This window comes from Bos javanicus, chromosome 10 (genome assembly GCF_032452875.1).
Source record: "Bos javanicus breed banteng chromosome 10, ARS-OSU_banteng_1.0, whole genome shotgun sequence".
NCBI lineage: Eukaryota > Metazoa > Chordata > Mammalia > Artiodactyla > Bovidae > Bos > Bos javanicus.
In genome coordinates this window covers 41,809,247-41,824,174 of record NC_083877.1, presented here as the reverse complement: position 1 = coordinate 41,824,174, position 14,928 = coordinate 41,809,247, and positions in this window count along the sequence as shown.

Genomic DNA, 14,928 nt, shown 5'->3' with positions numbered 1-14,928 from the left:
CGAAAGGCTTTGAACCTAGTCCACTGGATGCTTGAAGGGCTAGGATTGGAGTATGAATGGCTCCAGCCTGCTCCCTCTGGCTCCACCCACACCCAGGGAGCCTCCAATCAGTGTACACGCGAGGTGCCCTCCCCAGCCTGAAAGACTAAGCTCTAGTTCCCTGCAAGCAGCAGACCTTGGCCTGTCTTGGGCCTCGGTGTTTGCACACGGAGGAGCGCCACCTGGCTTAAGGAAGGTAGACCAGAAGAGGGGTGCATAGAACCTGGGGATGAGAGGCTCCTATTTGTGTGCAGAGTTCCTGGGCGTTGAAATGTGATCTAGAAGGAGAGAAGCGGCTCCGGGTGAGCAAGTCCCTTGACCTCCTGGACTCCTCATCCTAGGAGGAGAGGTGAACCAGGAGAGGGCCAAAACAGGGAAGGATTAAAAAAAAGGCGGGGAGGGATTCAAGACAGTGGTCCAGTTTCCAGATCTAAGGGAAGTACATTTGATATCAAAGCATGAGCAGGCAGGTTAACTGCAAGAGCTCCTAACTGTCAAGTGAGGGATTGAATAGCAATTCTAGGTAGCTGTTTATTGGAAGGTAAGTCAAGCAAAACTCTCCAAAGGGTTGCCACATGACTCAGAGGAAAGTTGTAGTCTTTGCAGTGGCTCCAAGGCCATGCATGATCTGCCAGCCCTCTCTCCTGTGACCTCCCTGACCTTACCTACCCTCTTCCCCCACTGCCAGCAACTGTGCTCCATCAACACTGGCCTCCTCATTGCCTTTCAAGGGTGCTGGGCATGTTTGCAGCAGCTTTCCCCTCTGTGTGGAATATTCTCTGAGAACTGCCTGTGCTCTCTGTTCAAATGTTCTCCTTCCACTAACCTGATAGGCCTATTTAAAATGGAACCAGGCACTCTGATTCCCCCACCCCTTCTTTCTCCTTCCCTGCCCTACTCCTGATCCCATCCATCACCTAGTAAGTTACTTATTGATTTTTTTGGTTTGTCTCTCCTCTTGGGAATGTAAGTTTCATAAGGCAGGCTTCAGTCCCCAGGAGAATGCTTGGTATATATTAGTAGTAGGTGCTCAATACATCTTTGTTGAATTAATTAAGTAACTTCTATTAAGTAACAAACAATGAGAGGAATTCCTGAAAAAAAGATTGTCAGTTTCTTAAAATGCATAGGATGTATAATTTCTTAATTTTCTTGCCATATGCAGGGGGATAATATCTAAATATTTAAATGAAGGCTTTTCTTTCTCATCAATTTTCTTGTGGCTTCATAGGTCTCATTTATTGAGCCAGTAGCATTTACTGTCTTCTGAGACTGAAAACTCAAGACCAGAGGAAAAAAGAGTCAAAGAATTCCAGGGGAGGCTCTTGAAATCAATAAAAACCTCTGAGAACAGAACCTAGAAATATTTATTGGATTGTATATATTCTGTCCTTCTCCCTCTTATTTTTTCCCTTTCCCTTTCCTCTGCTGTCTTTTCCTTTCCTCCTCCTTCAGATTTGGAGCAAGGCACTCTGTTAGGACTGCAGGATTCAGAGATGGATGGTGTCAGTTCTCAGGAGTTGACAGTTTGGTGAGGGAGATTTCTGTGGAAAGAAATCATTTCAGCATCATGTGCACACTGCTGTCACGGAAGTATGCCCAGGCGCTGTGGGAATCAAGCTGTTGAAAGATACCTCGATTGGCCAGTGGAGACAGAAGAGGCTGCCAGAGGAGCCCTGGGCACATGGGTGGAATTCTATACAATGGAGACATGGAAGACTATTGAGTTATTGTTGAGGAATTATGAAATCATTTTAGGTCTGAAAGAGTCTGGTTATTTCTAAAATTCACTTTTTCAGACCCCTTTCCTACTCATTTTGCATAATTTCCATCTGTCTCTCTCTTTCTATGTACATAATATACACATATGTATATATGCATATCAGTACCACTGGCAAAGGTATTATTAATATGGCTCCTGTAGGAGTAATTTTAGCAACCGCCATTAGCAACCACCAAGACCTTGGCATTGGTGACCTCATTTACTTCTACTAACACACCAAAGCAGAAGAAACCAACACCACCCTCATTTTATAGTTAAGGAAACCACAGCACCATGAATAAATAACACACAGTGATACCATTATTTGAGTCTTTCTGATTTTGATTGTCCATGTGTTCTTCTGCATCACCTGTATGTGTCAAAAATATGTTTATATCCTAAGATGTAGGACAAACATGTATGTGAAAATATGCTGCTGAAAAAGTGGCAGAATGAACAAGCAGCAAATGTGTGCATTCTGGAGAAGCAGTAGCTGTAAGAAACCCCCAAGACTGAAGAGGACTTGTTGACTGCTGCCTGTATCTTAAATGCCATGAACTTTCTTATGCCTTCCTTTTATGAGCAGAAACATCTGCTTTATAATAATGTTCACTTTCCTTACAGGAGAGTATTTAAATGAAGTTATCAAAATTTTACTTGATGATTTTAGAGAATTTTAGTGCTCAGAGAGGTAAAGAAATGGGGGCAGGTTCCTGTGCTGGCCTGGTATGGTGGGAATTCCTTTGCAGTTCTGTCAATGAGATTTAATCATGTTATCTAGGTACCTCAGTGTTTCTGTTCTAATGTCTTATTCCTGTTCAATTGTGTTAATGGGTAGTGGTTTTAGATATTTTGCAGTGTTTCCCATGGTACTTTGTGCTAGCCAGAAAGCTCTAAGGACACATGCTCTTTGCAATTAATGTTTCCCAAAACTTTGTAATTCACATAACTCTTTGATAACCAGATAGTGATTCCTACTCATGGTGTTTAATGTTTCAGATGATCTCCAGTTATCTGCAGGAATGTAAGGAATTTAACATTTTCTAATAAAATGTATTATAATTTATTATTATTTTTAACTTGGAATGAATTACCTGTACATAGCTGAAAAGCTCAGTGGAGGACAGTATCCATTTTTGCTTTAATTACAAGCAACCTTGGCCACTATTTAAAGTTCTCATTGCTGCTTGCACCACTGTATATCTGCAGCTATGTGATATTAATTTTTAATGAGAACCTGAAATCTAGGACTATGCTCACTGGTTTTTATCATATGTGTCTTTGGGAGTTTCCATTCTGAATAGAGTTGTTGACTAAATACTAGTCTTATAACCCATTGATGAAATCAAGATAAATGCATTAGCCCCATTCTAAAATTTTCTTCAGTTCTATCCCACTCAGTTCTCTGCTTTGGCCTTTATATATGGGTGTATTTAACTGAAATAACTGAAGTTTCCTATTCCCTCATTGTTTTACTTGTAACAATAATATGCTCATCAAGATTATGTAATAAAGGGGTTCTCTGGTGACAGCACTAGGTTGGGTATTATCTTGGAGGAAAGAAAGAGTTTTTACAGTTAAATCTGAATATTATAAGAGCAGATATAAAAATAAAATGTGAAATTCTTAAGCATAAGGATCATTTATGTCTCATTCACAGTTGGATCCCATATATGTGACACATATTAGGTGCTCAAAATGCTTGAAAGAATGACTCACTTATAAAAATGGCATTTATTTATTTTTTGCATGTTTTTACTAATATTTTAATTAATTAATTTAATTTCTTTACAATATTGTGATGGCTTTTGCCATACATCGACATGAATCACCCATGGGTGCATATGTCCCCCCATCCTGAAACCCCTTCCGCCTCCCTCCCTACCTCATTCCTCTGAGTTGTCCCAGGGCACTGGCTTTTGAGTGCCCTGCTTCATGCATAGAACTTGCACTGGTCATCTATTTTGCATATAGTAATACACATGTTTCAATGCTATTCTCTCAAATCATCCCACCCTCCCCTTCTCCCACATAGTCCAAAAGTCTGTTCTTTACATCTGTGTCTCTCTTGCTGCCTTGCATATAGGATTGTCATTCAGATCAGATTAGATCAGTCGCTCAGTCGTGTCCGACTCTTTGCGACCCCATGAATCGCAGCACGCCAGGCCTCCCTGTCCCTCACCAACTCCCGGAGTTCACTCAGCCTCACGTCCATCGAGTCAGTGATGCCATCCAGCCATCTCATCCTCTGTCGTCCCCTTCTCCCCCTGCCCCCAATCCCTCCCAACATCAGTCTTTTCCAATGAGTCAACTCTTTGCATGAGGTGGCCGAAGTACTGGAGTTTCAGCTTTAGCATCATTCCTTCCAAAGAAATCCCAGGGCTGATCTCCTTCAGAATGGACTGGTTGGATCTCCTTGCAGTCCAAGGGACTCTCAAGAGTCTTCTCCAACACCAAATTCCATATATATACATTAATATACTGTATTGGTGTTTCTCTTTCTGAATTAGTTCACTCTGTATAATAGGCTTCAGTTTTGTTCACCTCATTAGAACGGACTCAAATGCATTCTTTTTTTATAGCTGAGTAATATTCCACTCTGTATATATACCACAGCTTCCTTATCCATTCGTGTGCTGATGGACATCTAGGTTGCTTCCATGTCCTAGCTATTTTAAACGGCACTGCAATGAACATTGGGATACATCTGTCTTTTTCAATTCTGGTTTCCTTGGTTTATATGCCCAGCAGTGGGATTGCTGGGTCATATGGCTATTCTATTTCCAGTTTTTTAAGGAATATCCATACTGTTCTCCATAGTGGCTGTACCAGTTTGCATTCCCACCAGCAGCGAAAGAGGATTCTCTTTTCACCATACCCTCTCCAGCATTTATTGTTTGTAGACTTTTTGATGGCCATTCTGACCAGCATGAGATACCTCATTGTGGTTTTGATAAAAATGGCATTTAGCATGGTGCTGGCCATGTGGTAAATTTTCAGAAGCTACTTATTGATCTAGTATGAACCTTGGGCCCTCACGCAAGGGAAACTGGACTAACTTCCTAAGTCTTGGATGTGGCATGACTGCCAGTGGGGAATCACATAAATTTTCTTCCTCTCCTTCTTCCTATCTGCTCCATTTATTATCATCCTTCTGTTGCTGCCAGCTAATCCAAAATCCTGTATGATTCACTACCATAGGCGAATATGTTTCAAAGTCACTTCTTAGAGTAAAACCTTGAACTTCCTCTCATAGTATATTTGAAATTTACATCTCAAAACTCACTGCAAAATTTCTGACTCCTTCAATTCTGGACTCTGTCTACTGCCTAAAATAGTGTGAGTGCTAAAAATACATGCACTCTGCCCCAAAGAGTTTACTATGTTCTCAGTAGAAACTTTAAACTTTCCCTTAAAAGTTAGATAAATTTGGCTCGATGGCAAAAGCAAATTTATTTAAAAACTGTTTTTATACTTGTTTCATAATAGTAACATTTTATCTTTTTTACAGTGATTTATAGGCACTGGAGCAGAACAGGGGAGTCATGGAAAAAAAGCAATTAACGAATAAAGGAAGAAAGTACCAATAGTGAACAGGAAAAAAATCTTCTGAAAGCTAAAGAAGAGAGAATAATTGATGGTTCCATTTTAGCTTAATGTTATTTCTGGATCTCTTTTATAATGTGTTATTTACTGCATAGTTTATAGTTGACAGAAAATAAACAGCATTTGCAATATAATGTCTTTAGCTCTGCCATCCACTTGCTCATCCCCCTTGCCTGTCAAGCCGGAACTTCCACCAACATCTGTCAAAGTCTCCTGTGATGGAGTCTGTTTTTAATAAGCCCAGCACTATAATTACCTTATTGCGAAGTTAAAACCAAATGACACTTATGATGAAGGTTTCAAGGCTAAACAGTACTCAGTGAAGCACACCAACTGTCAGACCGGAAATAGTGGCTGGAGAATTTGTTTATTGCTTGACGAGGGTCACTTCATTTGTACTTGGAAACTTTAACAGCTACAACAGGTAAAGATAGAAAAAGAATGTGTGTCCTGGAAAATAACTTAGAAAGATATACTTATTCATAGATTTTGGGGAAGATTAATTAGTGGGCTTCTGTGCTCAGGAACAACTATACTAGGTATTTCTGTAAATATTTTCAACTTAAAATTCCCTAATGATCCAAAGAGTTAAAGCATTGTCCGAATTTTGTAAGTGAGGAATCTGAGTCTTTGAGAGTTTTAAAACTGTGGGCTTGAGGCTACCCAGCTGGTAAGTGATCAAGCAAGGCCATGAACCCAATCTAGATGATTCAGAGTTCAATGCAGCTGACCCTTAACATTATAGCTGCCATAAGCTCAGGTGTTTGGTCTAACATGGCCCAGATCGTGGTCTGGATGGAAATGGGATGCAGGTTAGACATGTCCTCATACTAAGTTACCAAAAACTAAGGAGGTAAGAGACACTCAGATGAAAGATTATCCTGTATTTTGTGACAAAGATCCATCTCTATTTTATACTGTTTGAAGCTTTACCTTTCTGTGACAATCACAAGCAATTGTGAATTGATATGTCAGTGAATGCTGCATCACACATAGCATCTTTCACTGAAGAAGCTCTGGAAATAAATGGAGTCTTGCCCTCCTCTTAACATGTGTGGATGACAATGATAGAATGTATGTCTGAAAGCTTAAGAACATCATTTTTATTTAATGGATAATACAAGATGGATCGTCAAGTCATCTGGCTCATTCAGAGCCACCAGGCTACTAAATCTGGAATCCCTTTTCTCTATCTAGTATCGCAAAGCAGAAAGATGGGACTTCATTTCTAGTCTTCTCTTAAATTACTTCTGGGCAATGGTAAAAGCATCAGACTCTTTTTCTAGTTCACTTGAGGGTTAGTGTTGCACCAACCTCAAAAATCTCTCCACTGGCACAGCTGGGAAGAAGAGTGCCCTATAGTGGCTGTGCTTTGCAATGCAGTGTTAACCTTGGTGCCACCAGACCTGTAAGCAATTTACTAAGCAAGTAGGATATTTCTATTCTCTGGACTAACTAACCCCTAGAAGGGCAGGGGTTTAAAAGGATGAATGGATGAAGTGGAAAAATAACTTAAATATTTGACTCAGTCACAGGTTTATAAAATCTGTGTGAAAGAAAGGTATATTACAGGCTATGGGAGTTAACATTCAATCATTGCCATGCTATATTGGTAAAGATGGAAATTGTTGAAATTGAACTGTTGTCTCTTGGATGGCATCTTTGTGCAGTGCCTGGAAATGTCTTCAGCTGAGCCATCAAATACTATGCAGCCTACAAAGCTCAGTGAGGGAGTCAGATAACATGTGGGTTGTTGGAAAGCTGGAACCCTGACTTACTAAGCAGAATACTTACTCTTTCCCAGCCCTCCTCCTCCCCCAGTAGTGGGTTGCTTCTCAGCCTGGGTTGGGGAGAGGGTCTGGGGATTGGAGTGATCACTGAGGGACTTCAGGGTTGTTTCATTTGTTCTTAGTAGCCATGAAAGGGGGATCTGGCCCTCAATTTTCTGCACATTTCTTTAAAAGGAAGAGTATTTGACATCTCTGTCATTGCCATTGTCTTCATGCTACCACTTCTGAGGCAACAGTCTAAGTCTTCTCTCAGCATTTTGCTATATTCACATGCCTTACTCAGAAGCTGTAAGGTTTTCTATCATTTCTATTAAGAATACTAGTACAGTATCTACAACCTTTAGACCTGATAGCTTTTCATGTTTCACTACTACTTCTAGTCACATATAATCACTTTGTAATATTAAAATTGCTCATGGCTAGACCAAATGTGTACCTCATGTGAATAGGATGGAGTTAGTTTAGAAGGACAAACATTGGCAGGGAGCTCATGGGGCTATATTCCAGCCTAGTGTCAGAGGGAGGGATTCCTTTTGGTGTTTAGTTGCTAAGTCATATCTGACTCTTTTGTGACTCCATGGATGGTAGCCTGGCTCCTCTGTCTATGGGATTTCCCAGGCAAGAATATTGGAATGTGTTGCCATTTTCTTCTCTGGCATCTTCTAGGGGATCTTCTGACCCAGGGATTAAACCCATGTCTCCTACATTGCCAGGTGAGTTCTTTACTAATGAACCACCAAAGTTTCTAACTCATGCCCTTCACTTGGATCTAAAAATAATCAAATAATTTTGTGTGTTATTTCCATCTCCAACATCCAGACCAGGGTACAACAATGAAAGTGAAGAAAGTGTTAGTTGCTCAGTCATGTCTGACTCTTTGTGACCCCATGGACTGTAGTCTGCCAGACCCCCCTGTCCATGGAATTTTCCAGGCAAGAATACTGAAGTGGGTTGCCATTTTCTACTCCAGGGGTTCTTCCCAATCTAGGGATCAAACCAGGGTCTTCTATATTGCTGGCATATTCTTTATCACCTGAGTCACCAGGGAAGCTGGTACAACAGTAAAACAATAAGAAACATTTATGCAAGAGTATGTTATGAGAAAGAAGCTACACCAAGGGCCAGAAATGAGCAGGATTCAAAAAGAGCTGTTGTGAGTTTGAATTGCCTGGGAGAGGTTAACAGTAAGAGTTAAGAGCATGACTTGAGATACAGAGTGGCATAGCAGGCCAGATCTTCTGTCTGGTAGGGCCACGGAATAAGGAGCAGATGCCTGGAACTAAGGAGGCACTATCCTGCAATGTCTGGATTCAATTCTTAAACTGTAATAGTAACGGGTGTATAATTGCTATTACAAAGATTACGAAGGTCACTTAATACCTCCACATTGATGCATTTGACTTAAATTTATGAACACCATTTTTAGTGTTTATAGTGAAGAATGTTTCTTAGTCATATCAGAATCACCTTGAGTGTTTAAAAAGGTACTTCTGGGCCCTTTCCCTCTTTCTGGCTCTCACTCTCTTAGGTTGGGGCTTAGGATTCTGCATTTAAGATAACCTCTAGAGAAGAATGCTGTCCTCTCTAAAGTTGGTGAATCACTGGTAAAGAAGAAACTGAAAGTCCATGTGCATTTATAACAGGACTTAGGGATATGTTATTGGGTAATTGAAATCTTGTCATGTGAGGGCTGTTGCTGATACGTGGCTTTTCCTGCATCTGAGAGATATCATTTGGCTGCTTCAGGCAGAGCCTCATGGAACGGAGTCCTCATGGGTTTGGAGCCTGGACCTCAACTTTGCATATGCAGAAATTAAATGGGATGTATTTACCTGCAGAGAGGTTGACTCTTGTTAGTACATTTGCAGGGGACTTGCTAATTAACAGAATGCTGCTTTATTAAATTGTCATAGAAGTTATGTCTGACTTAGGAACCATGACCACACTGGTAGGCCCTCAGGAGAGACAATATATGGCAACAGGTGACTCAGTGAACAAAGAGTTATCGAAGTGCTTTGAAACTGAGTACTAGTCTCCTTCTCTGTCCAAATTGGACTTTTCTTGAGCATCTCATTCCTGGTGCTCTCTTCATGTATTATGTGGCTGTTCACAAAGTCAACACTTAAGAGAGCTATTGAATGAACAAGTGATTCTAAAGCAAGGGGATCAGATAATCATAAGGCACATCTGCAGTAATCTAGGCCAGTAGTATGGATCATTGTTCTGTGCATCAGGGATATTTCTGCCTATGAAAAGAGATGCTCTATCCTGGGCACCCGTGGAAACTGACAAATTCTTAGTTCAAGATCTCCCTTACTTTAACTGTCTCTGCAGACCCCTGCTCTGTGTTCTATATTTAAATATGTAACTCTATCTCATATGGTCAAGGTAAATTCTGAGTAGATACTCCTTTGTTGATTTGTTTAATAATTTATATGTCAGTTACTTGCCTGATGTCAACCTTGACCACCTTATTAAATTGAGAACAACAATGGACATGAGTTTGAGCAAGCTCCGGGAGTTGGTGATGGACAGGGGAGCCTGGCATGCCACAGTCCATGGGGCTGCAAAGAGTCAGCCACGGATGAGCGGCTGAACTGAACTGATGGTAATCTTATTTAAATAACCATTCTTTTGGGGGGACTTTTTTATTTCTCACTTCAGAGAATGTAACATTTTCAGCCTTGTTTTCATATTCTGAAACATTTTAAAATTATTTTTTAATGTGGACCATTCTTTAATATTTATTAATTATTATAATTTTGCTTCTGTTTTATATTTTGGTTTGTTGGCTGCAAGGTATGTGGGATCTTAGCTCCCTGACTAGGGATTGAATCTGCACACGTTGCACTGGAAGTGGTTAAGCAGAGTCTTAACCACTTGACTGTCAAGGAAGTTCCTTTGAACTTCATAGTTTGTTATATTCTCTTATAACAAATTGTTTCTAGTGTTTTTGATGAACAGTTAACTTGTGTAGAGGTTTTAAAATAAGATTTACCAATGACAGATGCACAGGAATAGTTATAATAATTTTAAGGTAGGGAAACAGTTGAGTTATTCAAAAGGACAGTGCATGTTCTATTTCAAATTAACTCTTGTGTTTTTATACATAGGGAAATTTCTCACTAGTCTGAAATCCCGACAGTGAAACCCTCTTAAAGTCATGAAAACCTCCTTATCTGGTTGATTCTTCTAGAGATGATACCTTTCACATATACTTGAAAACACTTACTAAGGTTTGACACTATGGTCTGCCTTCCAATATCCTCTTCATTGCCTAGACTCATCTAGAAGACTTTGAAGAATGAAAAGTCTGAAGAGGAACTTCTTCAAGAAAAGAAATTTTCATTGCTGATAAATTGATAAGATCTTTAAAGCATGTCATATACATAAAATTTTTTAAAAATGACCAAACATCTATCTGTCTCTTAGGCAAGCAGAGAGTTCTTGTCTTTTTTTTTTTTTTTCATTTAATAACAGCAAGATGTCACCAGCTCACAATTTCTAGTGGTTTGGACTAGAGAATGGGAAGTGCATGTGTGTATGTGTAAAATAATAAATAAATAAAACATTAAAGCATTGAAACTCAATGAGGCTACTGCATATAATGTAATATCTTGTCAGAGTAGAAAAAGAGCAAGATTATCATTTTCTTTACCTGTTGGTAAATAGGTGCGTTATAGTAAAGAACACAGGCATCTTTTTTAAAATCAAAATAAGGTATAAAAAACAGATTCTCAATTTCAATTTTCTTATTCCTTTTTAAAAAATATATATTTATTTTAATTGGAGGCTAATTACTTTACAATATTGTATTGGTTTTGCTATACATTGACATGAATCTGCCACGGGTGTATATGTGTTTCCCATCCTGAACCCCCCTCCCACCTTCCTCCCCATCCTATCCTTCTGGGTCATCCCAGTGCACCAGCTCTGATCATCCTGTATCATGCATCGAACCTGGACTGGTGATTCATTTCACATATGATAATATACACGTTTAAATGCCATTCTCCCAAATCATCCCACCCTCGCCCTCTCCCACAGAGTCCAAAAGAATGTTCTATACATCTGTGTCTCTTTTGCTGTCTCACATACAGAGTTATTGTTACCATCTTTCTAAATTCCATATGTATGCATTAGTATATTGTGTTGGTGTTTTTCTTTCTGGCTTACTTCACTGTGTATAATAGGCTCCAGTTTTATCCACCTCATTAGAACTGATTCAAATGTATTCTTTTTAATGGCTGATTAATACTCTATTGTGTATATGTACCACTGCTTTCTTATCCATTTGTCTGCTGATGGACATCTAGGTTGCTTCCATGTCCTGGCTATTATAAACAGTGCTGCGATGAACACTGGGGTACATGTGTCTCTTTCCATTCTGGTTTCCTCGGTGTGTATGCCCAGCAGTGGGATTGCTGGGTTGTATGGCAGTTCTATTTCCAGTTTTTTAAGAAATCTCCACACTGTTCTCCATAGTGGCTGTACTAGTTTGCATTCCCACCAACAGTGTAAGAGGGTTCCCTTTTCTCCACACCCTCTCCAGCATTTATTGTTTGTAGACTTTTGGATCGCAGCCATTCTGACTGGCGTGAAATGGTACCTCATTGTGGTTTTGATTTGCATTTCTCTGATAATGAGTAATGTTGAGCATCTTTTCATGTGTTTGTTATCCATCTGTATGTCTCCTTTGGAGAAATGTCTGTTTAGTTCTTTGGCCCATTTTTTGATTGGGTCATTTATTTTTCTGGAATTGAGCTGCAGGAGTTGCTTGTATATTTTTAAGATTAATTCTTTGTCAGTTGCTTTGTTTGCTATTATTTTCTCCCATTCTGAAGGCTGTCTTTTCACCTTGGTTATAGTTTCCTTTGTTGTGCAGAAGCTTTTAATTTTAATTAGGTCCCATTTGTTTATTTTTGCTTTTATTTCCAGTATTCTGGGAGGTGGTTCATAGAGGATCCTGCTGTGATTTATGTTGGAGAATGTTTTGCCTGTGTTCTTCTCTAGGAGTTGTATAGTTTCTGGTCTTACGTTTAGATCTTTAATCCATTTTGAGTTTATTTTTGTGTATGGTGTTGGAAAGTGTTCTAGTTTCATTCTTTCAGAAGTGGTTGACCAGTTTTCCCAGCACCACTTGTTAAAGAGATTGTCTTTTCTCCATTGTATATTCTTGCCTCCTTTGTCAAAGATAAGGTGTCCATAGGTGCGTGGATTTATCTCTGGGCTTTCTATTTTGTTCCATTGATCTATATTTCTGTCTCTGTGCCAGTACCATACTGTCTTGATGACTGTGGCTTTGTAGTAGAGCCTGAAGTCAGGCAGGTTGATTCCTCCAGTTCCATTCTTCTTTCTCAAGATTGCTTTGGCTATTTGAGGTTTTTTGTATTTCCATACAAACTGTGAAATTATTTGTTCTAGCTCTGTGAAAAATACTGTTGGTAGCCTGATAGGGATTGCACTGAATTGAGATTGATTGAGATTGCTTTGGGTAGTATACTCATTTTCATTATATTGATTCTTCCGATCCATGAACATGGTATATTTCTCCATCTGTTCGTGTCTTCTTTACTTTCTAATAAGAGAAAAATATAAGAATAATTTTTGTCCAGATTTCTTTAGGGAATATTGACTTCCTTTTTCCTCTTTTGACTGTGATTTAGCCAATCAAAAACATAAAAGTGCTAGTTCAGAAAGTGATGATGTGCATAATATGCCAGACTAGTAGTGATGATGAACCAAACAAAACAAAACAAAACAAAACAGATTTCCTCTACAATAGAGTTAATTGTGTTTTTCTTTTCCCCTGATGGTTTTGTAAGTTATTGGATTTCCTTATTAGATGTTATACAGTAAATTGTTAGATGCACTTGTCAGGAAGTGACTTATTATGTATACTTATCACTGAAAAATATAGCAAATAGCATGTTGGGAAACATTTATTGAAGGAGCATCTATAATCTATTAGTGCTGTTTTTTAAAGAAGAAAAGAATCCAAATATACTTTCATGGTTTGCCTTTGTTTGCAAGTCTATTAAGAGCTAAATATTTCAGCTGCCCACAACTTGGTAGGTGATTGCAATTAAGGGTAGCATTGAAATACTATAATTTCATAAATACCTGTTAAGCAGCAGGAATTTACTGAGCTTTTATTAGATGCCTGGCTTAGTAAAGTCTTTTGCATGTGGAGGAGGAAGGTGAGTTTCAGAAAGAACTGAATGAATTGAAAATAACTGCACATCCCAAAGTATTCTTGGAATTCTGTAGGTGGAAATTACTATCAAAACTCTCCTGAAAATCCTTGCTATGTGGAAAGTCCCTGGACTATGCTTTTGTTTGTCTCAGAGAAGCTCCATGAAAGTATGTTTTCTTTTGTGAATCTGTTCAGAGAGACACCAAGAAGCATCCTCCTTCTCCTGGTGAGGAGGATCTGGAGTTAGAATTGAAATATATCCTGGCTGAAAATGCCCTAATTATTTTAAAGCTAACTCAGCTTATTAAATGCCAGAGTTCTCACTCACTTGGTAAAAAACAATTAATGATGAATGCTGAGCCTCAATTGGCACTTTATATCTAAACAAAATTCACTCTATTGGTGACTGCTTTTTCAATCCCTATTTCTGATTAGTTAATAAGTTCCTTGACATTGTTAGAAAAATTAATGGAGCTTAAACAGCTGGATTTCTGATGATGTTACCCATAATGGAAAGTATGATATCTTGACTATGGAACTTCAGGGACAGGAATATTCTGTGTGTGCTTTGGGCAATCATAGAGGTGTGCTGAGATAGATTGTCAGCAAAGTTCTGAAACGTGGGCATGGTTTTGGAAAGACTGAGCAGGGTAGACATACTGGGGGCAAGAGTAGCAGAGGTAAAAGCATAGAGCTGGGAATGTGAATTGTGTGTGTGTGTATAAATGAACATGATAGGAAGAGACAGTTTCCAGCGACTGCAGAGACTATGCAAGTTGACATTCTATGGTAGAAAGTTTTGAGGGCTTATAAGAGAAGATTGTATTCAACAAGGTAGGCAAAAAAATTGCCTTGTAAATTACTGAAGGAGAGAAGGCCATGAAGAATGTTCTGGCCTAATGATTAGAACAGAAGGGGAGAGATGGAAGTCAGTTTTATTATTAGAATAGATACCCAATTAGTGGGCCTCCCCCAGTATTTGAATAGCTTTAATTCTGTTTTCTCTTTCACTTACTTAGTACAAATGAAACCCCCTGGCCAGCTGTCTGGCCCCATAGTCTTCCCGCCCTCCCTCAGTGCTGTCTGGGAGGGACTTTTTTGGTAGATGGTTTTAGACACACCAGCATGTGAGTCCAGGCTCTGTCTGCCACCTCCACTCTACCCTATGACAGTCATCCCATTGCCCTGTGTTGGACCTGAGGACATGTCACCCATGGTGCTATCTGCCCTTTGGAGAATGGACCCAGGAAGAAGCATACGCAGGTTCCAGCTCAGGGATATTTGGGCACATGGAGTGATATTTAGAGGGTGGAACATAGCTCCAGGTGGCTCATCCCCTTGACCCCAGGCCTTTCTCATTCTTGGGGAGAGGCTTGGCTGGTAGAGGGCCATACAAGAGAGACCCTAGTCAAAAGCCCCTGAATGCTAGTTTTTAAAAGCTCCTAGTGCTGTTTTTCTGGTTAGTGTACTTAGACCTGGAGGCATTATGAGTTATACATAGACATCTCAATCCACCATTTTGTTCTTTTAATAAA